Here is a 26624-nt window from a genome sequence, read left to right as displayed (position 1 = left end):
CATTGGAGGTGACGTCACACACAGTTCGAAGGAACGAAATGCGCGCGATAAGAACGCGAGTCTGTATCCGCAAAGTGGTTCGTACCTCACACCAATTCATGTGAAGAGGTGGAAGCGAATCGCCGTAAACGATTTTATCTGCTAAATATATATTAGAGAAGCAGACTCATTAGTGACAGAGTGTTCGCACAGGCAGAACATTTTCAACGCTACCGTCCTCCAAATTGTCCAACCCACGACGCGCAACGGACCCTTTTCGGTTTCCGGTCGTGAATAGAGCTCGGCGCGCTTCCCGGAAACTTGTGTGATCCTTACCCGACGCGAAACGCGTCTCCACTCTCCCTCCTACAAGCTTGCTTTTGTTCGCTTGCTTTTATTAACTCCTGTTATATATATATATATATATATATATATATATATATATATATATATATATATATATATATATATATATATATATATATATATATATATATATATATAATTCTCCCTCTAGTTTACTTAGCTTCGATTTCTATTGTCTTTGTATTGCTACGTGCTTCCCGAAGACGATGATGTCGACCCTTGGATTTAGTGGGACGTACCCACGAGCGGCCACTGCTGACCTGCCGACGACGAGGTGCCTTGCTTGATGTTGGCTAGCTTCCTTGTTGGCCAGCGCTTGCTACCCTTGTAAATAAACCCTGTAAATAGTTTCCCAGCTGTGCTTTCAGGTAACAACATGTTTGCTCAAACTGTTCGGTTCCCCTGATTCCTTTCGCGCGTGCCATGATTATTTGCCATGTACATGGATGCAATTTTCTCTTCGTCTTCGTCGTCCTAAGACACAGTGTACTAGGAGCCAAGTACATCAAGCAACTACAACTTCATAAATGTTATAAATGTAAAATGTTGACCTCTAGATCGCATTTGTTAACTTTAGTCGTCTACGCGTTAAACACTCTTTTGTCTTCAGGAGCAGCTCATCTGATAGTTACCAGGACTTTCTGATAACTTGGCAAACTGTGAGTCGCTTGCCACTGCGAGCTAAGCAAACGCAGTCGGGATTCAAATTGCGTGAAACGCACATTATTTGAACTGAAGCTGTTATTCGAAAACGCTTTCTTACTTCAATTTTCTTTTTGTATGAAGAAATGTGTTGAAATATTCATATTGAAACTTTCAGTCAGACTACATGTGGCGTAAGACATCTTTTGATGTTAATGCGACAAAACCAGGTTTGTACGATTATTCGAAATTCGGAATATAAGTAGTATAATGTTTGTTATCTGTATCGTATTCGATTCGATAATTCGCTATCGGTGCTTCTCAAAGATTCGTCTTCATTCCAATATAAGGTATAACAGCATAATAGGAATAAAAACAGAACGCCGACCAAAATGGGGTTCAGATTTCGGCTTCCGTGTGGAAGCCGAAACGTTCAAGAATTTTTAGACAACCCGATTTTGGTCGGCGTTCTGTATTTCTTCCTATTATGGCGTTACTTCACGACCAGACGAAATTTCGTAAAACTCTTGATTTCATAAAGTGTAACAATTCTTATTGTAGTGTACATGGGGATAGCCGTGTTCAAGTGGTTAGTCTTCTCCCTTTCTTTATTTTTTATTTTACTTTCTTGCATGTTTGTGGTGCAAAGCGACCACTACTGCTGCGTGGGATCACCAGTTTGCTGAGCAAATGGATGGATTAGCTCGTCGGTTGACCGGAACTGCAGTTAAGTATCAAAGTAACGTAAATAAGCATTCGTAATCTTTTTTTGGCTTAACGGCCTCTATGTAACATTTATATTTTACCTCATTTATGATTGAGGAAATGCGTGGTATTCGATTCAGTTTTTGAAGTTGGCGTTTTCCGAATATTTTTTTCCAATTCTATTCGAAAACATTGCTATTCAAACATCCCTAAGGAAAAGCAATGCCGGAAAGACTACGAAACCACTAATTTTGCTGCCCAAAAGGCTGTTACTTTTGTTTTGAGCGGTTATTATTAAGACGCTTTGTTCTGTCGTTTTATACGGATCTAAATGACAGATTTACAGTTGGCAACTATAGATTTGATCTGCTATAAACTCGATGTTGTATCGCGACGCTGAATGTGTCCAACACTATTTACTTCTTTCTTTCGTTTGTTATGATCCAATTTCATGTCAACCCCCTAGATGATGCATTGCACGCTAGTAAAGTGCCCCAGTTTAGCTTATGACCACATGAATGTCTTAGCGTACGTCTAAACCGAAGCACACAAGCGCCTTCCTCGCACCTTCACAATGCAGATGCGCCGAGTTCGGAAATGGAGGCCTCAACATCGGCGTGTAATTGCCGTGGCCACGGGGTCACAAAGCGAGTAAGCTTATAAAATATATCACCTGACATAGTCGATGCATCAGAGAAAAAATTATGTCTCCTTCCAGTTTGGAAAATACAATGAGCCATAACATGAGCCCTCGCTAGCATACTGCAAAAAAAGAAAATAATAATAATAGTAATAATATTGTTACGGTCTCCGGAGAGGGTTAAGGGGCTGCTTTAATGAACCGTCGAAATCGTGGGAGCAACGTCGTCCTCCTCTTTCTCCATTCTCGCTTCCTGCGTATTTTACTTGCACTGACCCTTTGTAACATTCCTCCTCTCCCAGACGAAGCTCTCCGGGCGAGTCACTCCTGCTTCCAGCATATGAACGGCTTCAGGCGGGCAGCATGCGTCACCCCAGCCTTGCGCGAGCAGCGGCCATTGGAAGTGAGGCGTACAATCGTGTAGTTCACCTATACGATCGACGATAATGAACGGCCCCGCGTAGTCGGCAAGCAGCTTTTTGCTCAAGCCACGTCTGCGTATTGGAATCCACAGCCACACGAGGTCGCCAGGAACATAGGTTTTAGAGTGGCCTTGCGCGGCCAACGTACCTAAGCGAGCGAGTCGACGAGCCTCTTCTGCACGACACAAAGTCCTCGCCATAGACAAATTGTCATGGATGACAAAAGATAGTGTCCAGCGTATGACGAGGTGGGCGCGCGTGAAGAAGGAAGAAAGGGCTGAAACCGGTCGTTTCGTGTTTCGCAGAGTTCCAAGCGTACGTCACGAACGGTAATACTTCATCCCAGTTCATGTGGTCCGTAGCGACGTACATTGATAGCATGTTTATCAATGTTCGGTTTGTGCGCTCAGTGAACCCATTGGTTTGTGGATGATAAGCTGTTGAGTGTCGGAACGTGGAGGCACACGGACGCAGTAATTCTTCCACAATGTCGGCAATAAATTGACAAACCACGGTCGCTTACTGTCACGTGAGGTGGCCCGTGTCGGAGTATGATTGAATGCAGCAAAAACTGGGAAACCTGGGCCGCAGTGGCGGAGGATAGAGCTGCTGTCTTACAATACCGCGTCAGGTAGTCAGCGCACACAATGATCCACCGGTTGCCTCTTGAAGGACGCGGAAACAGTCTGATCAGGTCTATGCCGACTTCTTCAAAAGAGGAACTGGTGGGCTTTACTGGCTACAGGTGACCAACTGGAGCTGAGGTAGGTCGCTTGTGGCTCTGGCACTGTGTACAACTGGCCACATAGGTGTCAATTGGTTAGTCTTCTCTTTTTTATTAATTTTTATTTTTTTTATTCGTGTTTGTCTTCTATATTTCTTCGTATTTTGCTCTGGCAAATGCTGCCCGCAGGCTTTTATTGAGCGGCGATGTTGAAGTTAACCTTTGTCCCAACGCTCGTTCTCAGCGCGATCCTGACTCCCAAACCCGGTTTACAGATGTTGATAAACATCCCGAAGTAGCGGAAACGCTCTCCGAACTCCTAATGGCCGAAAGAAACTGGCTCTGGATATCGCGGAGATCAAAATGTTTCAATCGTCTGTGAACACGACGTTTGAAACTTTGGAAGCTCGTGTATCTTCTCCGGAGACATCCCCAACGTCTAGTGGTGAGCAGGATTCTAATGACAACCTACACACTCAAATCCAGCAATTAAAAAACGCTATATCAACTTTGTCTTGCAGAAACGACAATTTATAAAACAGGTCGCGTAGAAACAACATTATTATACATGGTCTCAACAAGGACCCTAACGAGAATTATAAGGAACTTTCTTCCAACATTGCTAATTGGTTGCAGGACACTCTTAAGATCGCATGTCCGCGTATCGAAAGGTGCCATAGACTCGGCAATAACTTCAGAGGCCGATCATGTCCCGTTATTGTGAAGCTTCTTGATTTTCAGGATAAGATGCTGGTGCTGAGGAATTGCTACAAACTTAAACACACTAGCTTTCGTGTTTCAGAAGACTTCTCGCCACAGGTTCGCAATATTCGTATGAAGCTCTGGGAAGCATCCTGCTCTCATAGGGATAGTGGCTCATCTGTCCAACTTCGATGTGATCATGTATTTATTGACAGGGTACGATACGATTGGGAGAGCGCATCCAATACTCTCGTCAGATCATTTGCTGGCTCAACTAAACCCGCCGAAACACTTGCTAGGACCAAATCCCCTTGGCTTCATGGTACTGTCAATAAACTTTCCGTTTTAAATCTTAATACAAGAAGCCTTGTTAGCAATTTCTCTAAATTTCTTTCCTTGGTCTCGTGTTACTCGCCACATATTATCGGTGTTAGTGAGACCTGGTTGCATGATGGTGTGCATGATTATGAGGTAACCCCCCCCGCCCCCTGGTTTCAAAGTGGTTCGGCGTGACAGAAAATTCGGGAGAGGAGGCGGTGATGCTCTTTTTCTTCAATCTCACCTTAACTTTTCTGTAGTCCTTGCCCCAGCTGATACTGAGTCTTTGTGGTGTAAAGTTCAACTCGAAAATATATCTTTGATTACAGGGGTCGTTTACCGTCTGCCTGGTTCTAATATTGAGCATTTACACAATCTTATGTGAATTTTTGCATAGTCATAATACTTCTTGATCCAACGTTGTCTGCATAGGCTATTTTAATGCTCCTGGTGTTCATTGGTCTTCTACGAAAGTAAGCGGACATGAAGTAGCTATCGGGCGGGAGTTGGTCCACATTTCATTGTCCTGTGGCCAGAACCAGATCGTTCAGGATTTCACTCGGCAAACTGTTCTAAATATCTCATCCTTTTTTGCCTGCACTGATTCCTTAAAACACTGTTTCTTTCCATCAACAATTGAAGTCTGGAACTCATTACCAGGCAACATCCGTTCACTACCACTGAAACAATTAACGCAAGCTTGTTTATAAATGTTGAATGTTTGTTGTTCATCCCACTCCTGCAATAGCCTCATTGAGGCTGCAGTATATATACATAAAATAAAATAAATAAATTGTATTGCGCATTTCAGGCCAGTAGAATCTATCTTTGGTACGACTGAGTGTTCGCGCGGTCCCTAAGTGACCTAAGGTCGAGTCGTCGTGCGTAACGCGCAGAAATGATGTGTAAAGAGACTCCGGAACCACCAGTAGAAAGCGGGCGCCCGTCGTTGAGAAGTTCCTCCTGTAAAAAAGACCATCTCGGACGCAAAATCGGCCTGCGAGTATAGGCCCTTGTGTGGCAGAGAAAAGAGCATGCAAGCTTGTATCTTTGCGCTGCTCTGCGGCGAATGTCAAGGCATCGGTAAAATCAGGCGAAAGGGAAGCGATAAGGTAATCAAAGTTGCCGGCTTCACAATCCGTCGTAGGTAGTGGCATCCTAGAAAGGCGATCCGCGTCAGCGAGTCGACGGCGACTCTTGTACGAAATAGTGAACACATATAGCTGTAGACGAAGGGCCCATCGCGCGAGGCGACCGGACGGGTCACGAAGATTGGCCAACCAGCACAGAGAATGGTGATCTGTGACGATGGTGAACGGGCGACCATAGATGCACGAGCGAAACCGCTGCACCGCAAATACTACTGCTAGGCATTCTTGTTCCGTCACAGCGCAGTTCCGTTCAGGTTTGCTTAAAGAACGGCTCGCGTGCGCGACATGTTCGATATTCCTAGAGCTCTGAACGAGGACGGCACCGATGCCGACGCCACTTACGTCTGCGTGAGTCTCTGTTGGTGACCAAGGATCGAAGTGCCGGAGGCTGTGAAGTTAAAAACTTCAGCTGGCGAAAAGCGGCTTCACACTAAGGGGTCCACTGAAACGGAACGTTCTTATGCAGATCTCGATTTCTTACGCACAACACGAACACGAACACGTTCTTACGCAGAACACGAACACGAACAGATTCATCAAAGGGTGACCAACATCCGCGAGACCGATTACGAACCGCCGGAAATATGAGCAGAGCCCTACGAAGCTACGAAGCTGTTTGACAGATTTAGGTTGTTCGAATGATTCAACGGCTGCCGTCTTCTGTGGGTCGCGTCTAATGCCATCTTTATAGACGAGTCTTAACACCACAGTTTGGCGCTCGCCAAAATGGCATTTTTTGGGATTCAGCTCAAGACCAGCCATTTCCATACAGTCGAGTACAATAGCGAGACGAGTGTTGTGCTCCTTAAATGTGCGTCCAAAAATTACGCCATCATGAAGATAGCACATACAAATCTGCCATTTCAAACCGCGCAAAACAGTATCCATGAATCTTTGGAATGTCGCCGGCGCATTGCACAGTCTGAACGGCATGACGTAACGAATGCCGTCGTTTCCTTGTCAGCTGGGTACATTGGAATTTGCCAATAACCTGCTCTCAGGTCCACGAAAGAGAAGTAGGAAGCGGAATGCAGACAGTCGATGGCGTCGTCAATACTGGGCAGCGGATAAACGTCTTTCTTGGTAACGGAATTCAGTCAGCGGTAATCAACGCAGAATCTCCACGTACCACCTTTTTTCTTCACAAGAATGACGGCAGCGGCCCAGGGACTTGCCTCTTCTTGAATTACTCCCTTTCCTTGCATCTCTTACACTTGCTCGTTGATGCTGCGCTCTGACGGTGCCACTCAAAGGTTTCTGCCGTGTGGGATGCACCGAAGCGGTGTTGATCCGATGACGTATTCGAGACGCTGGAATTAGAGGCATTTTGCTACTTTTCGAAAAGTCAAACACTTCCGAGTGCGTGGAGAGAACGCACGGGAGCGTATGGCGTTCGCTTTGACTAAGTGACTTGCTGATCGTTTGTAGAAGTTTTGTGTCTTCTGAACCTTGAGAGTCTAGATGTTCATTCTCGCCTGTAGCAGCAATGAGCTTAACCGGCGTCGTAGAGGACTCGGGTTTGAACACAGCGAGTTTCGGGCCACGAGGCAACACTGCGGGCTCCACTGAACTGTTAATGGTCCACACACTTGCGCGTCCTTCGACTACAGGCACCACTCAATGCGGAACTAAAATGTTTTTTTTTCACACAAGCCAATTAAATTGGTTCCAGCGTGGCATCGAACATGGCAAGGTCGTTACCAAAAGCGGTTACTGGAACGCACACAGCAGAAAATACAGGAACGATCGTGTCCTCGGCGACGACAAAGATGCATTCATCAAGTGATGAATTCTCCAAGATCGCAGCTGGGAAACTACCGCGGACGGAAAGGTGCCCACTTCTACCGTCAACAGTTGCCCAACACTCCCGCAAAATATCGATTCCCAAAATAACGTCATGTGTGGATCGTGTAACAACCGTGAATTCTGTGGGAAACACTTTGCCACCTAAAGACACGTCCGCAGTACAGACTCCCACAAGACAACACCATCACCGCTCACACCACGGAATGTCGCACCACGGCTTAAAGAAAACATCACTTTCAGTCCAAGAAGCCTCTTAAAATTAACACTCATCACAGATATTGTCGCGCCTGGATCCATAAGTGCCATGGTGGGTATGTCATCAACAAGTACATGAACTTTGTTCTTGAGCATAAACACTGACGGGGGTATATCTGTCGATAGTGCGTGATATCTTGCGGCCTCACCCACGTTGGTCGCACCTAGTTTTCCGGCGGCGGTGACTGCGTGCGTAGCCGCGGCGATGGGGATCGTTGAACACGGGAAGCTCGTGGCGGCGTTAAGATTCGATCAGAGGCTGGCGAAGGGGAGCGTAAAGCGGGAGGTGTGCGTGGTGGCCAAGGCGTAGAGGACGGGCGGTCGAAAGGCTGGGAAGACATGTGCAAGGGCTCGCTGGTATGAAGGGTGGTATAGTTGCAAAAGCGCGAGATGTGACTTGGGACGCCACAGCTGTAGCACACCGGAACGGCTCAAGACACCTGCGGCACCTCGGAGTAACCAGGCCTCTCATAAGGAATTGAATGGTAGTATCGCTCTTCATGGGGACAGTAGCCAGCCGACGTTCGTTGAGAGAAACGCGACGAGCGAAAACGGCGTTCGTAATAGGAGGGTGGTCGATATGAATACCCAGATGGCTGTGTTCCTTGGTATTCATCGACGACATCTATTGCATTAATTGATGGCTGCCATGGGGCCGGAGCGGACGGCGTTCGCTTGCGTTCTGTTTCTGTTGCATAGACGTCCTGAAAGCCACAGGGGCAGTGAGAGATTTGCTGGCATCGAAGCAATTCTTCTCTTACAATCTGTCGTATGGTCGACGAAAGGTCACTAGGCGGCATCGTATCGACACTGGCCATTGGTAGCAGGTTCGACAGACGGTCAAATTTCGGAGCTATTCGTCGCATCTTCAGTGTTTCCAATATGCGACAGTGCTGCATTGCTTCGGACACGTAGTTCAGGTTCCCTTTGCCAATCAGGAAATTATACACATCTTCGGCTATCCCCTTAAGAACGTGTCCAACCTTCTCCTCGTTAGGCATCCTGGGATTCACCATCTTGCAGAACTTCAATATTTCTTCTATATATGTAGTATATGTCTCCCCTGGAAGCTCTGCCCTCAGAGCCAATGTCTGCTCCGCTCGCTTTTTCTTCGCGTTAGAATCGCCGAAGCACTTCTGCACTTCCTCAACAAAACGATCCCAAGTTGTGAACATGTCCTCGTGGTTTTAATACCACATGAGAGCGGTGTTAGCAAAAAGACAACATGACTGAGCTGCGCTGCTGAGTCCTAGCCGTTGCTTCTGCACACCCGCTTGTAGTTCTTGAGTCACTCATCGACGTCTTCTCCTGAGATCCCGCCGAAGTTTGGCGGCACGCTATAGTATGGCAAGGAACCCGTAGGAGTTGCCCCCACCGCATCAGTGCTCTGGACTTGGGACACCAGTTCGATCAGCGAAAGCGGAAGTCCGGCAAGGCAGCGGCTGCGGCGAAGTCGAGGGAGTAGAGCTTCCGTCGTTGGGTTCGTCTTCGTCTTACCCCGCACCTTCCACCAATCTGTTACAGTCTCCGGAGAGGTTTAAAGGGCTGCCTTAATGATGCCCAAGGCACAAATAACCGCCGAAATCGTACGAGCAACGTCGTCCTCCTCTTTCTCCACTCTCGCTTCCCGCTTGTTTTACTTGCACTGACCCTTTGTAACAATATAATACTGCAAAAGCTTGAGTGAGAAGTCAACGCGAAAATTAACTCTTCCCATAAGAGTGCTTCATTTTAAATAGCATAGGCTACGAATTATCTTCGGTGGCGAAAAGGCTAGGTGTTTTAACCGTTGTGAATTTTTACTTGCTCCTGCATTTGACTTTTTTGTGTGTGTTACTTTCGTCAGGACTATCATTACTGTACTGCAGTGTAAGGGCGTCCGTGCTATCTTCACTGCCACCATGTGGGCGCCAACAACGGATACTTTGACTGGGACTCCGTCAACCCGCTCATTGTCGATATTCCAAACACAGCAATGATTTAAACGGGGTGCGTCATACCAGAATGCTTAGCCTTGGTTGTGCTTAATTAACGGACAGCAACGAAGTTTTTCAGCTGTCGTTGCAACTTTCTGAAATGTTGTCCGATCATTTCTTCCAGCCAGTGAAATTCAATTAAACATAGCGGTCGCCAGCTGAGGCGGTGAATTGATTCGTATTCATTTATACCAGCCAAAGCTTAATCGCCAGAAAGACGCTCCTATCACGCTCTCAAGGAGACAGGCGGATTGAAAATTCGCACTTTCTTATTTATTACATACCTCACATACCTTGGTTGGGCATTAAGGGTCCATGGGGATAGAATTTGGTTACAAACGGAAGATGGACACTATTTTAACATTACTTAACGCACCAAAAACAAAAAAAAAGTAACAAGGCATTCACAAAAACAAGTTAGGCGGAACGAAAGAGAGAGAGAGAAACATGGCGCAAGGTTATTGCAATATCTAATGAACCAAAAAACGAAAAAAAAAAGAATACCGACGAACAGAGTAGTCGGCCATTCATCAATAGATGTTTATTTATATCTAAACTTCTCATTGTCGCGAATGCAAACTACGTCATGAGGAAGGTGGTTCCACAGTTCAGAGGCGTGCGACTAAGCAGAAGCTTTGAAGGCGAGAGCGTGGCCAAAAAGGAATGTGAAACTCCATTGGTTGTGCAAACAACACGATGTGCGAGAAGGTCTGGGTGGTTGCGTGGTTGCATGTATTTTATTTGTCTTGTTTTTAAAAAAATTGTTTTTATTATATTATAATTGTTACACTACTCTTCAGCATTATAGCTTGAAGTGCAGAGATAGAGCGAGAGAAAGAGAGGTTTACTTACATAACAATCATGGCGTTTCTCCAACTAGAAGCTGGTAGCTGTAGGAAGTTCATGCTCGACTAATGAGGCTCACAACTACAAGTTTTGCCCAGATTGTGCGTTTTTCTGTGGTAACAGCAGGCGCGTACTAGCTCTATCTGAGTCGGCTGTAGCTCAGTCTAAGAGTTTCATCAGTGCTCAGGCGATAACTGTGCTTTCTGCTTATGAGAGCACGACAAGCGACGAGCTATTTCACTTTAATCGGTCAAACCACATCATGCGGCTAAGTCTTTTAATAACAAGATTTCGTTGCTGTTTCCCAAAAGGAGATTCGATTCATGCGCTCTTCGTATCAGTGTTACAGCACATAGAAACATGGGAAAAATACAAGAAAAGACAGGACAGAGTGCCGGCCACAACTAAGAACTTGCCGACTAAGCGGCACTCCATCCCGTGTGTTTAAGTGGCGACATTGCTTGGGGGGCGACCTTGCGTTGAAAGTATATGCTGCCACAGAAATTCCGTGGTCTGGTCTACACGTTCCCGCAAGCTGTCCGGTTTCCGTTAGGGGGCACCCCACTCATCACTGATACAGAGGCTCTCTCACCGGATTCACTAGGTGCGAATTTGACTCTGGTAGGCACGGTGACGCCGCAAGCACAAACTTCGCGATGCATTCAGCGACAACCGCAACCCTGATGCTACCGGCATTTGAAATTCCACCGCAAGCAGCTGCAGGCATGTGTTCTCATGCTCTGTGCTCAAACCTTGCGCGGATGCATGGCCTGCAGAAGTTTTGCAGGAGCATCTCTGCCATTTGGTTTCTTCAGCTCGAGCATCACTTCTACGTCTACATCGTGAGTGACCAACACTTGCACTATCTCCATGCAAGTCCGAGCTGCCAGGCAGTCTTTTTTCGGAGCTCCGACTTCTACTAGGCCCAGGTATCTACCAGAACCTGCGGCAGGTTGAGAGTTCGTACTACGGCATCACTGTGGCTGCGCCTCGCTCACAACTGTGCTGCCGCTGCTGCCTGGTACATCTCTTTCACACTGCGTCAACCCGACAGTACCAACGACGTCGCCATCTGCACACTTTCCTGGACTTTATCATTGGACTTTATTTCAATCGCGGTTCGCACCAGGAGAGGGGCCCTGTAGTGGCGCGACTATCGCCTCTACAGAAGGCGAAGAAGAGGTTGGGCTCACGTGCAGGTAGCGCGAGAGCAGAACACGCTAGCGCGTTCGACCTGGGGGGCCGCGGTGTTGTCCGCAGCCGAGATTCCGCTGCATCATGGCTTGCCGGCCTAAATAAACCGTGGCTACGGCGGCTACCTCTTCGCTCCGCCTCCCACACCACAAAGGCTTTGAAAAAGTTCTACAAGAGTTGAGCAGCCTTCTGACTCGGGAGTTCATGAGCTCGAGCAACCAAAGATGCCAAAAAATAATTAAAATAACGTCTGTATCACAAATAGGTGAAGCTAAATCTCCATTTCAGTGTAGTACAAAAAGCCTGGCTAGAGGAGGAAGCTCGCAAGGGTTCGGGGGGTACCATCTACACAGAAAGAAAATTTTGAAGGTTTAAACGTCCGGAAAAATTGGGCTGCGTTCTTGCGAAATTTTATGCTAATTGACGATATGCTATATTAACGAGCATGTTTAGAAACTTTACACTTCGTTTATCTGTTTATAAATTTTACGCTGGTTTCACTGCTTCTGCGCAAAAATATATTGTGCTTATCATGAGTGATTTCCAGCGTAATTGCGCATGCGCATGCAGAAGTATGCGTAACTTGCAAGTATCTTAGTATGATTCTAATTGCAGCAATATTGCATTTACTGAAGTCAATCGCCAGTGTTCTTGAGTAGAATAGTCGAATTTAAGCATTTTGTGTGAAGTATTAAAGCACTAAGAAACAAAATTGTTAACCCATTTGCAATTGTTTGTCTACAGGGAGAAATATAAAATATTTTATAACACATTGCTAGGCCTTCTATGCAGCCCGAACTTTGCACAAGAGACCGTAGTTTTACCACTACCACGGAGCACAAAAAATGGCCAGATAAGAGTTTGAGGAGCTCGACAGCATGCCGTAATTATCAAATTGAACTCCATATTGTTCTTAAAATTTGTTCACTTAGCTTTCTGATCTCCGAGGAGCATCTCTTCTTAAGTTGCCTTATGCTACTACACCGCTGCCGTGCAGGCAGAGCACGCTTTACAGAGAGATGAAATTACAGCTTCTTAGAGTGCTGTGCCTGCCATGAGGCAATGTTCTTGCGCAGAGCAATTTAGCGGTGCAATAATAGTCGACGCTTGGATTCAAGGAACGAGGAGGAGGAGTGGTTCCGAATATAGGAGCATAGAAGGCGGGCGTTGCCAAAAGCCAGAATGAAGGGGTAACCTTTGGAAATATAGACCGAGGAGATATATTGGGAAACAAGCATGGCGATGATTAAGGCATGCTCCGGTTTTAAGAAGCGGACTTGGTCACTATTTGCTATGAACAGAACGTACAACCAGCTGGTTTATTACAGGGACATTATCATACACTGGGTAACAGTTTTGTATCTGGCGGCACCAGCAGCCAAATGGAACGACTCTATTGTAGGGATGGGCGAATATTTGAAGTTGAAACACCAGACTCATGCCTGACAATACCGTTCATAAAATAGAACGAAAACGTCTCATGTCCAAGCATTCCTCAATTCCGGAAGGTTATTTCTCGCTTTCTAAAAGTATAAATACATAGACGACTGCCCGTTTTCGACACAACTTAGCCTTAGCCAACGTGATGGTACGTTACGTATAGGCAACAAAGGCCCCCAGCAAGACGCTCGCAGAATGCTTTCTACTCGCATTCATGGCAAATGCGTGCGTGAAAAGCCTGTTTTCAATCGTTCAGCAAACGTAATTTTCGAGTTACAAGCTCCTAGTTTGTGAGCTCTTCGGCGTTATCTATTGCGCGTTCTGGAGGCGCAAGTAACATACTCCCGTGTTATCGCTCTTGAAAATCGCTCTTCGCCTTCTCGACAAGCGTGAGTACCGAAAAAAAGTGTATGTGGGGGGGGGGGGGGGGGGGGACATAAAAATCGTCAGAAGCATGTCCCAGGAAGATTCCGTACACGCGAAACTGACTGTGTCACCTCGACATAGCTGCTTTTCGCTAACTGCGTCACAACGCCAGGTGCGGCGAGCGTAATGAATGGGTGCGCTCTATCGTAGGGGTGGGCGAATATTTGAAGTTTGGAATAGGAATTGAATATTACGCAATAACTAGTCGTATTCAATCAGCGGAATAAGAATTGGCTGGGGTGCGTTTGGCAGGCATTGTCAGATCATGAACAGTAGGTTGCCATTATGCCTCAAAATAAAAGTGTATAACAGCTCTGTCTTACCAGTACTCACCTACGGGGCAGAAACCTGGAAGCTTACGGAAAGGGTCCTACTTAAATTGAGGACGACGCAACGAGCTATGGAAAGAAGAATGACGGGTGTAACGTTAAGAGATCAGAGAATGACAGATTGGGTTAGGAAACAAACGCGAGTTAATGACATCTTAGTTGAAATCAAGAAAAAGAAATGGGCATGGGCAGGACATGTAATGAGGAGGGTAGATAAGCGATGGTCATTAAGGGTTATGGACTGGATTCCTAGAGAAGGGAAGCGTAGCAGGGGGCGGCAGAAAGTTAGGTGGGTGGATTAGATTAAGAAGTTTGCAAGGACAACATGGCCCCAATTAGCACATGGCCGGGGTACATATTTGATTCGACATTCGATACTTACTGTTCATATTTGATTTGTATTCGAAATATTTTATATTCGCCCACTTCTCTGCACTGTGAAAGAAGCTGTTATAAAACGGTAACATCGTAATAAAGTGGTGATCATCGCTGGAAGCAGGCTTTTCTTACGCAGAAGACTCTTCTGATAATAATAATTCTTATTGTTATGACGAGTCCTTGACACTAGCCTGCAGGGATTCCTCGTTGCGTAGGCCCGCATAACCTCTATTGCCTGTGACACTTGCATGCACCGAGGCTGATGTTCCTAACTACCTGCTTTTCTTCTTTCTTGCTCTCGTTCCTTACTTCTTTCACTGGCAAAAAAAGTTAGCCCGTCTCAATTTCTGCCTGCGTCCTCGCATGCTCGTCGTCTCAGAGCGCGTCGCGCTTCATTTCGCCGCTCGTCCGGCCAGCGTTAATGATGCCGGAGATTGATTGGAATCTGGTCGGCCCGCGGTGTAGCTCGCTCGCTTTCGGCGCCCTCCTCCGTTCGAGCAATTGGAGCGGCCGTCACCCGAAACGACGGCGCCACTGCCCGCTTGTCAGCTCGTTCCCGGAATTGGGCAAACGAGCAATAAATAAGGAAACGCCCACGCGATACTTCCAGGTCAGAGCACTGCAGCTTATTCTTTCGTTGTTTCTTTTTCAGACAGCTCTTGTTCCCTTTCTCTTCCACTTGGTCTCGTAGCAAGGACATGCTTGTGTACGTTTCTGCATGCCTGCAACGTATGAGCGTTCTCCCTTTTTTTTACTCTCCCTACTTTTGTACTTTTCTTATTTTTTTTTCACCGACGGCACTTCTTAATTACTAAGAGTAACTCTTTAGTCTTCTGGTTCATTTACGAGAAAGACCACGGAAAGGCTGGCAAATAATGGCATTCACATCTGACTAGGGCGTGCGAACCGCCAAGGAGTTGGAAACAAACAATGGTAGTTATCAAACCTTGCACTTGTACATACTGATGACATCGCACGAAAATCAGGGTAAATACAGAGTTAGAGTACATGGAGCAAAATACGTAAGAGCATAAAATTTATCGATTTAAAGTGAAAACGAATATTCATTGATAAAATGTACGAATATGAAATAAGTACACGTTTTACCCTACGTTGACCTTGGTGTCTTTGTTTGATTTTTGTGATATGACTAATAAAAATCGGGTCCTTCGGATAACCCCCTTTCTTTCTGAAAGTATAGAAGGAAGATAAATAAAATATTTGTTTTGGTGACACTCGCTGAGAGAATTGCGCTGACCCTAAATAACGCGGCGAAATTAACAAATGAAGTGGTTTAATTTACCCGAAATGGCGCATCCCGATGATTATGATGATGATGGTCATATAAATTTCTTCGACACGTTTTATTTCGTAATACATGGAAATCTTTTCCAAGAAGCAATATAAGGCGGGGTCTTTCCACGATCGTCTTGATCTGATTCCTTCATCCGAGTGGCCGATGCCAGCGCCAGCAGAGACGCGGCAACCTTCGAGACAACTGCGAATGACAGTAAAATGAAAGAGCATTTTTCTGCTGCATGAAAAGCCACACTATCAGTAATCGTCGAATGTTACGTACGTGCCTGCAGCATTTCCTGTCTTTGCCATAGCGAATGATGCTTCTGTTCTCTATAGCTGACTATATTGGTCACTTAAATTTATCTCAGCAAATCTTTGCGAAATTCTCAAAACTATTCCTTCGATTGTACCGAATCTCTAAAGAAACTTGCAAGAAAACAAAGTGGCATCGTAGGCGATGTCTATTGGCAATTTCAGTGGAGACTGGATGTGAATGAGGAACTGAGCGGATGGGACTGCGTGGCTCGACGTGAATCGTTTTCACAGACGTGTGCCGATTACCAGAGGAACAAAGCCCCGGCGTCCGCATTTCGATCGGGGGAAATATAAAAACGCCAGTGTACCGTTAATTGAGTGTACGTTAAAGAACCACAGGTTGTCAAAATTAATCCGTAGTCCTTCACTACGGCGTGCCTCATAATCGTATCGCGTTTTTGCCACGTAAAATAGCAGAATTAATTCGTTTTTTTTTTTTTCAGACCTGAGTGACACCAGCAGACAACGCGACGTGGAATCAATGCGACGCGCTTGCTGTTGCAATGTTGCAGTTCTCAGCATATAGTTAGTAAATGTCTCGGCTAACGGTGGGCGAGTCTTTCCTCTCAAATGTTTCTTTAAGTCAGCTGGCCACGTGCTTGACTCGGGAGCTGAGCAGTACCAGCGATACAGTTGCTATACTTGTCAACCGCGCCGTGCTGCCTTGTCCAGCTAACCCACGCGAAGTTTAATCGCGCTAGCGTTTGTTAGAAAACCGATTAGAAGGGATTTTTATTACGTCTGAACCATATAAAAATGTACTCATTCGGCACTCCAGTTTAAGTGTAGCAGTCCGCAGTGGCGCCAGTTAAGCAAAACATGTTGAGCTGTGCCCTCCATAGAGAACTTCGTGAAAGCGCACGAAGAAGGGCTAACGTGCTATATACGAAGCATCTATTGAGCCACCCACTGCGTAATCGCTCGATGCTATACCGGGTGGTGAGCGACGCTTTTCTGTATTTTTATGTATTTATGTATGTATTTATGTATTTTCTGTATTTTTTATGTATTTATTTTAGGTTTATAGAAACAGAAGGTATGATTGCTCTAATTGAATGCATTTTCGGTTTATATAAGGAGAAGTATTGATTGACGTGGTTTTCGATATGATCAATACACGTGTGTAAGAATACACGGCTAGCTGAACCAGCTTTACTCCTTCTGCATTCTTCTCTACCATGCAGGACTCGTGGCAGCGGATTCACCGCTAGAGCGAGCCTGCGAGCCGGCGGGAGGGCTCAGCCTGGCAGCGAGGTGACGTTCGCGTCGTCGAGCGGCGGTGCTTGGATCCGTGGCCCCGCAGACCGGTCACGCCGCCTGTCGTGCCTCGCGAACGGTAGCGCCATGTCTGCCGCTCGCAACGCCACCGCACGGCAGTCACGCTGCTCCGAGACAGCTCGGGCCGAGAGGACAAGTGCACTAGTTGTTCGTCGCCGTCGCCATTTCTCCATTTCTCGGCGAGGCGACGATGGTGGCGCCGCCAGGCGCTTGCATCCGTGCAAGAGGGGGCAGTCGAGATGTGGAGGAGGAGCTCGTGGGCACCCGTCGGCATTTCTTAGCCCGCAGAGCACTCCCGCTGGTGACGTCATAGTCATTCTCGTCAGTCATTCACGGCATCTTTTACTGATGCGCCGCCAAACCTCCCACACTCGCAGTCTTTAGCAATGCCTCAACGCGTCATACTCAGTTTACCATTACTTTCCCCCGATGCTTGTTTTTTTCCTTCAGTTTAGTTTACTTCGACGAGCGCACAGTCATCACCACCTTCATCAGACTGACAAATGACGCATTATTACGCTCAAAAGCTTGGTCGCTCAACTGCGTCGAAACACTTGGCGCCCTGCGCCACGTACACGGCTCTGCTGGCTAAAGAAATACCGACGCGAGTTCTCCCGGAAGTGGACAGTAGCGTCCGCCTGTTGAGGCGCATGCCCTCTTCCGGTTCGGGTGAGCACAATCGCTTCCCTCTTCCGGAGCCACCTCGAGGCGCCACCGCCTTCGCCGATGGCGTCATCCCAGTGCCGCTGGCGACCTCCGTCTCCCGCCGTGCCGCCTCCGCCGCCGACAACGTTTGCCGTCCAGGCCTCCGGCGGGACCGGGCGCCAGCGAGATCTTCGCGACGACCATCGCCAACCGCGGTGGCGAGGCTCGCGTTTTCTTGGCGGCACGGGATTCCGTTCGCACGCAGCCCTTCAACGCGGCGCATGCGCCCTTGTGCGAGACCTCGGGAAATGAGCACGCTGCTTGAAGCAGCGCTCTCTGTCGCCTAAGACCGCGTGCGACTGCAGGTCGCGAACACTGCGTAGTTGGTTGGACGCAACTTTGAATACAAACCGGTGCAAGTGCAAGCACGCGGCTCACGAGGAGGCGCAACAACGCGCCACGATTTCGACAGTTCATTAGTGGAGCAACGCATGCCTTCGAAACTCTAAATACACAAACGTCGATGCAAGCAGACGTGTCAAGTTCACGGCAAGGGCAGTGAGAAATACTGAATCTGCCCTCTCGATGAGATGTCGCCTGGGTTTACTTGACAGGCAATCGCCGATGTAGCAAATGCCAATGAGACTCCACTTCGAGCTAGAAGAAATGCTGTCAGAGTCTTACGGAAACAATGCCAACGAACAGATCACTAAAATGTGAACGGGACGATCACTACCTCAGCCCCCCACTCAATATTTGTGCTCGTGGAGCTAACGAAAGGACGTCACGTACTACGATGTCATGGCCTCTCCTGCGCTTCTTGCGGTGACCTACAACAATCAGCATTCTCAGAAGAAATGTCTGCTCCCTCTTTATGTACCCATTAGCGATCACGCTGCACGAATCTTTGCAGTGACTAGACCCGTCCAACTGTCAGCGTAGCAAAGGTATGGTTACGCGAAGAGAACTGCATTTTTAACCTAAACTTAATCGCATCAAATAAGCCGAGAGTTGCACGTTTTCTACTGCCTAATACGCATCTTGTTCTGTCCCAATAAAGCCCAGAAATTGTCGGCGACTTAGAATCAATAAGCATAGTGACGATTTAAACACCACTGAGGAAACGTAGTCCGAGCCAAGTCCGCGAGTGAAGCTTTGGGTCATCCAGAGCAGCAATCTGTTTGCAATTTGTCCAGCGAAGCTCTCCGGGGCGAGCAGTGAAGCGACGTTTGGGTGGCGAGGTTTCACGGCGAGGAAGGGTTCCGTGCCGCCAGGGAACGCGAGGCGCGCCGCCGTCTTCTCGACAACGAGGGCCCACGCTATGCCTCGCCACGTGCGTCCACCCCGGCAATGAAGAATGGCGCCACGCTAGCCTTCTGCGCATGCGCGGACGCTCGCAGTGCCTGTGCCCAGTGTTACCTTCTTCCGGGACGACGCGGCGGGCGTGAATGTGTGCGTGCGGCGACGACAACCGCGGACAAACAGAAGGACAAGAGAAAGACAGTGATCTTCAAATTCCACCTGTACAGTACTCTTCAAGTATGCCACATATACATATATTATTATATAAATATATACACACACAATTATACATAATATGAAAACTCAGAAAATACGGCCCGTAGCGCCGATACCTTTTCTCCGTTATACATTGCAGCCGATTGTTGGCCGTAAGTGGGTCTGACAGGGGGCAGATCTTCATGTGTGCCCTCGTCTGTCTATCTCTGAATCCGCCATTTCTAGCTATTCCCCACTTCCGTGCAGTGGTTTTGCTCGGTTGCTTTTTAGGGCACTGCTTTGGCCTAGGAGCGCTAATTGGTGCGAGCACCGCTCTCCCCGAGTGCTACTGAGACGTGTGGACGCCGACACTTGGCAGGATGCCACGAAAAGGTGGTGGACCAACCAAAAAAGCTCTGCCGTCTGTCCAGCCATCCCGCGTCTGGGCTGCTTGGCCGCGACGGCTCCTCAGTTACGACAACCTTGCTTATAAGGTGGAAATTCCAAATTTCATCTTATTGCAGAATTTCATGTTACCATAACTATTGCCAGATTCGGTTACGACGCAATGTAGGGTATCCGCTTTATTCCAAGAACACAGAGACTCTGCTAACTTTCCTTTTCCGAAGTTCCGGCTGTTGACATGAGCTTAATTCAATGCAAACTGTAGCCTGCAAATGGCTTAACCACGCAATGTGCCGCCGGAGCTAACACTTTACAAATTGTGCAGCGTTTAAACTCCCAGATTATAATGAGCGAAAAGAAAACGGGAACAAAAACTTCAGGAACAGAATATTCATAACGAGTATCCCCAATTTATGAAACCGCATCGCGATTTCATAAATCGGTTAACGAAAGCAAATACAATCACAAAAGAATCAAAATTCAAGCATGAAAAAAAGGAAAACCATGCAAATATGCAAGCAGACATAGTTCACCGACAAAACCACAATTTTACCAAGAAATGTAAACGCAGACAAACAGTAAAATTTTACAACTCAGTTAGGTACATAAACTACAGCTCTACACAATTCTTACAAACCGTTACACAACATTGTCAGAATAAATCAGAAAAAAGGGCCATAGATAGCATGTCTGAGCTGACGAAGCGTGTCTGAGTGATCAAGCTAGGTCTATATCGTGCTTACATATTTTGATAACATTTATTAGACCTAACGAAAAAAATTAACAAGTCCAACCCCACGCTGTTCTTGCCGATAATTACGCCTTTACGCGCTGCTTAGCCGTAAAATTGTGAAAGTTTTACACCTTTACAAAGTTCCTTCGTTTAAAGTGCGACTGACGAAAAAGAAACGTAAGGATAATGGGCGTGGAGAGAAAGATAGAGACACAAAAGAAAGGCAGGGAGGAATGGGCGGGGAAATGGACACTACAACCATACGGGCCGAAAGACTTGATTCATATGCAGTGTATTTGCTTACAGCCAAGCATGAGATTAGATATTGCTAAACGTTCATTTCACCTTTATTGTTATCCCGATACAATCAATAACTTTCGTTGCGTCTTGCGGGAGAAAAAAAGGAACAGCAACGTTATCCTGAGCATTTCCTGCGAGTTTCTCTGCTGCTTACATCACCTGGATCTGGACGGCTTCTGTAAGCGACTCAAAAGCCGTCGGCTATCAAATAAAATGCTATATTCAAAGGGCTAAGGCGGGGGTTGTAGTTGGTTGTAGTGCTATGGTTGGTTGTAGATGTTCACGTTAACTGCGCTACTGAGCTACAAGAACAAACGGCAGTAAAGGGCGCACACGATACCCAGAAAAACGCATACTGTTTATTCTACGCAGTTAGTAGGTATATAAACACTGATATCCGCATGTCATAACATGACACGTGGTACGACACAAAACAAATGCACAAAAAAGGACAAGCCATCAACTGCCGGGTTAAGAGGGGATCTATTCGGCAAATTCGCCCACCTATGGTCAGCGAAGTCCCCTATTGTCATTGCTATATTTCTATACTGTAAAATGCTATATTGCCATACAAATGCTAAAATGGTGACGCCTGGTGGAGGGGGAATGACTGTTCAGACGGCAGAAGCAGACGAAATGCTAAGCTAACTGCCGCAAAAGAAACTTCTGGAGCAGACCACGTTGTTCCTCACTCTTGCAAAGTGTCGGCCATAACCGGTCAGTTCTCTTTCAGAGGCATTATTTGCCCGCTTGCACACACACGCACATAAACACCACACCCATGATGTGTTGTTGACTGAAAGTTGTGATGGTTGCGTGATGTGTGAGCTGTTTGTTCGTTTCGCCCTGCTCCAGGTTGTTATTTCCCGCGTAGGTCAACGCCAGTGATAGGAACAAAGCGTACATTTTCGATTACATTGATACTCTACAATAATAAGCAGTGCCCAGCCAGCACGTAGGAAGAAGGCGCGAGGGGATGCCGACACTTTGTAAGCAAAGGTGCGTTTTAGAATCGCATTCTCGTCCACCGCGATTGAGCGTATTTTTTCTATCTGTTCCCAAGGGTTGCCCCCGAGAACACCATTCGTCCTCCCGGATGCTTCTGGCTTTCTTTGCTTCCTCTGGTCGTCCTACGGGAGCCTTGCAGTACGTACATACTCAGATAAGCGGTCGGAATTAACACAGCAAGTTAGCTGATCGCGATTTGCGGCAGGCACATAGTCCTTCCTTTCGACAAGCAAAGCCCACGACGTGGTCAACTTTGTGCGATTTCATTTTCCTATTTCGTATTTCTTTCACTGAGGTCGTTGACTTGTTTCTGAGTGCGTATACTTAAGTAGCGAGTGACCACGGTTACATGTACCCAAAAATTGAGCTTTGTTGTCTGCTCAACGACATAATCTTGGCGTACAACGTGATTGATTGGAGTTGCAGACAGCCAGGTCGTCATGATGGCGAAGCGACAAAATTCTTGCGCTGACTCGCCATTAGAAACGAAATAATGCCGAGAAACCTTCGCCAGCCTGCTTACTTTGTCTCAAGAGAATCGAGCGTGTAGAACTGAACAGTCATACTATTTTATTCATCGGCGCGTGTAACCTCGTAAATTGTAATAATTGCTAACGCGCGATCTGCTTCTCTCGCAGTTTTTTTTTTCTTTCACACAAACAACGTCAGCGTACAGCATGCGGCAAGGAGTATTTTCAACGTCAGCCGCGTCGGCAAGCCGACGGCGCACTCCTTGTGCCGCGTTTGTGAGGCAGCCCCGCTTATATTGGAACTCTTACGTAAGCGACTGAATTCAGTGAGCAAGATTCTCTTGACACATAAACAGGTATTCCCGCCTACGCCTAGCCGAATCCACGCCATATTATGCGGATAAACTGAACGTACTTACGTAGGGTGGCCACCTTCAGAGACTGCGATGGTGTTAAGCCCCTTAGGCGACTTACGCCAGCGTTCAAGGAAGGGCTTAAGCTAGTGATCGTAGTCATCGTAGCATGCTCCTACCGCCCCATTTTCTAGCTCTCCGATTCACCTTCAAAACACTCACTCTACTCCTTGTTCAAGGGCTCTCCAGACGTAGCTCGGCGCAGTAGTTCTTTTGAAACTCCACGTAGCGTCGTAAGACAGTAATCTTTGACGAGAAGCTTCCAAGAACAATGTATTAAAGTAAAAAATACTCATTGCTCTGCCCTGTACGAAGGTGCCTGTATAAAAAGTGTAGTCACGCCCTGTGTAGGAGTTCTACGAAGCATGGTTTGGACAGCCTTTCGTTGCCGTTGGTGAGCTACGTCAGCACCAGAGGACGTCCTCGCCACTGGCGTCGTCCGCGATAGTAGGCAGTCCTATCTTCTTCTTCTGTGTTTATAAACTTTTCTGGTTACCGGTAAACGGCTTTTTTAATTTCCTTTTACTGAAAGGGGAAAAGAACGATAGAACAAGAATACTGTTATACTGGGATAATGGGTACAGCGCTCATGAACCAAACACGATGCAGTTTCATCCAGCACTCTGTGTGATGTTTCTGTGCAGACGGCCGATTGTGCCACGATGGGAAGTGCCACGCGGTGGCGTCGCCAGAGAATGGTGGTTGTGCACGTCAAGGAAAGGATCACGGAAAGCCTATTAACGGGCGGCTACAGCACACGAAGTCCTACAGAAAGTCTGCATCTAAAGCACTCCTATTTCTTTTACCCTTAGTGCAAGCATATTATCGCGCTGTGCAGCTTTAATAGTTGTGAAATCGACGAAGACACATTCTTCGAGGAACAACGCATGCTAAATACATTTTTATATTGCGACAACAAAACAAGACTATCGTCAAAATTGGCAGTGTGTTAAAACTTGGCCCTACGAAACAATTTTAATGACGAATACCTAACATCGTCCTCTTAGTCTAGCACATATGACACTATATTATTAATTTTGTTTTTATTTTACACACTTCATAACGACAAACACCTCCCATCACCTTGACTGGCACCAATGATAATTAACGACTATTTCGAAACTTCCCAGGTGGTACTTTAAGGACGCATTTGTTAACTACACCGCATGTTTGCTAAAATTATGTGTAATCCTAATTTTAGAAAATCTCGCAAGCTAATACTCGCATGCCCTGAGAGCTCATTTCATTCAAAGAAATACTTGCCGGCTATTTTCTTTCGTGTCACTTATTTACTGTTCGTTGATATATCGCAGTGTTCACAGAGCCAACATAGGTTATGCGCTCGTAACGCTTCGTTCTTCGCTTAAGAACGAGAAGCTGGTTGTGACTAGGCAATGGAAAATAAGTTAGCTCGTTAACGCAAACTAACGCCATGCCTCTCCGGGGCGATTAGCCTTGAGTAAGCACTAAGGCTTGTCTGCCCCACCCCATTTTTTCCCCTCGTCTTGCGTCGCCCATTTTTTGTTTTTGTTTGGGCCTGCTTTTGTATGGCACCTCAAAGGGCCGCATTAACGCCCTGAGAAGTGCATAGTTGATGCAACGTCGATGACGTCACCAAGCAATGAAGACCCCGTTCCCTTTATTTTATGCTCGAAAGCTTAAGCCTCTTGGCGCGCCAATGCATAACTCCGGAAACAATAACGAGTGTAGCAATAATTTCTAGTCGAGCAAAGAATCGTAGAGGCGCGCCACGTCCGCTAGCCGTGTGCCAGCAAGTGGCCCCGAGCAACCCTTGGGCCGCAGTGTCCACTGCTGAGAGAATGTAATCGTGCCGTGTAAGCGCCGTGGTGCCCTGTCGCACTACCATTCTATGGGACCCACGAGGTAGGCGCAAGCGGCGTCCTCCGCATAGAGCCACGAAATGCCCACATACGAAAACACGGTTGTGACTGACCCCCTTGCTCAGCAGCAGAAAGACAAAAGCAAGCTGTTTGCCATCATTTTTGTTGGTTAGCTAGGGCTTCGGGTTGTGATAGTCCCTAAAACGAGGTTCCACATTTGATGAGCATGGTCTAGGCGAGCGCAGCTGTCTTTAAGATCCGCCACATAAAAGTCTTCTCGCTTTTCAGTAAACAAATCATGGTCATATGACAAAAGCAGCTGTGACGCAGTCCCACTCGGATGGCCTGCATTTGACCGCGTTTGTGCAGCAGACACTGTCGAGGCCTGTTTACGCTGCGACATCTTGGGCGCTCTCGCGGCGGTGGCCGAACACGTTTGGAATGCGCTTCTTGAATTTCTCACTATACTGCGACGCGCGAGCACATGGCTTGTACCCTTGACGGCGATGCTACGGGTAGCTGACACATTTGACGCGCGGTGGTGCACCGACAGCATGTGGTCCTACCTCGGCGCTGCGGCGGCACAAGTTTTCTTCACCGATCGTGCTTTGTTCCGCCGAGCGCGCCCAGCGTGTCGCGGTGCGCTGTCGCGCCAGTTTTTGGCTGAACAACGTCGATCATTTCCAAGATGCGTGACCACGCACCCACGTGCGCCTCGTCTTCGCACCTTTTAGTTAGTTTTCATCCACCCTTCAAGCTTGCGCTTTCTTTTTGTTTCTTTATTTGTGTGTGTGTGCGTGGTCACTTTGTCATACGCCCGCTGCGCCAAATTGCACCCAATCCCGTGACCAATGCAACGTTGTTCACACTTCCTCACTGGTATTGATTGCTTTACTAATCTGTCTTCTTCTTTGGTATTTTTAACGGAGAAATAGCAGTTGCCGAGTGGCAGCGACTTACACTGAGAACAATGTGTCTGCCCAAACAATTTATACTGTTTACGTAAATGGCGCAAGTTCATTGCTTACAAACACCGGGTGCACGCAGCACAAGACACGCCCTTGAGATGTGCCGATTCGTCAGATTTGTCGCCTCGTTCGGTTCTCCAGTTTGAGCAATCGTCTCCAGGAAAGTGATTTTGGTGAGCGAAAAAAAAAAAACGGAGCAAGATTCAGTGAGCGTACATAGTGGTTTTTACTCTGCTGGGACACCAAAAAAAAAAAAAATAGAACATATGTATAAATAAGAATGCAAGTTGTTCGCTGTTTTCAGGTTGTCCTTCTAATTGTGTCGCTTCTGATCGCGAGACATTCTGGCGAGCCTCTGTGGCCTGACGAAGGCTTCGTGGCGAAAATGCTCCGCTGTTAAGTTTAGCTGTTTGAGGAGTCCTTTTTTGTCTGTTTACGGCGTACAAAGTGACTTCTGCTTGCTGCTACTAAATGCGAGCGTATTAAAGTACCTTCTTGTCTTGTACCTCGTGTCCGTGACGTCATTCTTCGGTGCAACAGCACACTTCAGTCCAACTAAACGTGTAGCCCATGGTCGTCGCCCAGTTGCTCTTGGATTTATCTCGCTGAACAATGCAGACACGCTGCCTAGTCTTGTGGCGCGGAAGAACGGCGAGTAATGTGGAGCGGGCAGCTGTGTAGTGAATGGCGCGCGAGGGCCGGCTGCCCAGTGCGTCTCCTGCACAGCCACTCGCTCACTCTGGCTCAGATGTCTCGCAGAGGTTACGGATCGAGGTGCATGCACTTTATCGCCACGTTGACGTGCAATGCTTGACTGTTTTATTTTTTAGTTAGTCCATAATCCATCGGAAAACCGTATCGTCTACAGTGATGTTACACATTAGCAATGCACATTCTGCAGGAACGAAATGATAAAGCGCTCCATGAGCCAATGACAGGCGACGCAAGCATTACGTTCCTCCGAATAACGCTATTTCGTTTGTGGATAGCGAAAAAGATTTTGGCAGATATTTACGTATAAGTGCGGTACCCTCGAATTTTCAGGTTGAGTAGAAAGAAATCAGGCCTTATTCTGTTTCTTTTATGCCTCTCATCAGGTAGCCCCAACACATGATAGAAAAAATATCAAAGATTGAACAATACAAATGCTTAA

General features: G+C 47.0%; 1 protein-coding gene across 5 annotated transcripts in view; it reads left to right on the top strand.

Annotated features, from left to right (window-relative positions):
- Positions 1-25976, top strand: part of Sh (Potassium voltage-gated channel protein Shaker) — a 410425-nt gene extending 384449 nt beyond the window's left edge. For 2 of the 5 annotated variants that reach the window (XM_050185375.2, XM_050185373.3), the window contains exons 5-6: positions 1637-1713; positions 17098-25976. The gene's annotated coding sequence lies outside the window, so the exon portion shown is untranslated. Of the gene's footprint in view, positions 1-1636; positions 2854-17097 lie in introns of those variants that run through there. The other 3 variants (XM_055074819.2, XM_050185374.3, XM_055074818.2) reach the window with 2 other exon arrangements.
- Positions 25977-26624: the final 648 nt, after the last annotated feature.

Source organism: Dermacentor andersoni, chromosome 4 (genome assembly GCF_023375885.2).
Source record: "Dermacentor andersoni chromosome 4, qqDerAnde1_hic_scaffold, whole genome shotgun sequence".
Taxonomy (NCBI): domain Eukaryota; kingdom Metazoa; phylum Arthropoda; class Arachnida; order Ixodida; family Ixodidae; genus Dermacentor; species Dermacentor andersoni.
Note: the sequence above shows the minus strand (reverse complement) of the source record. Positions and strands in the feature narration are given on the sequence as shown.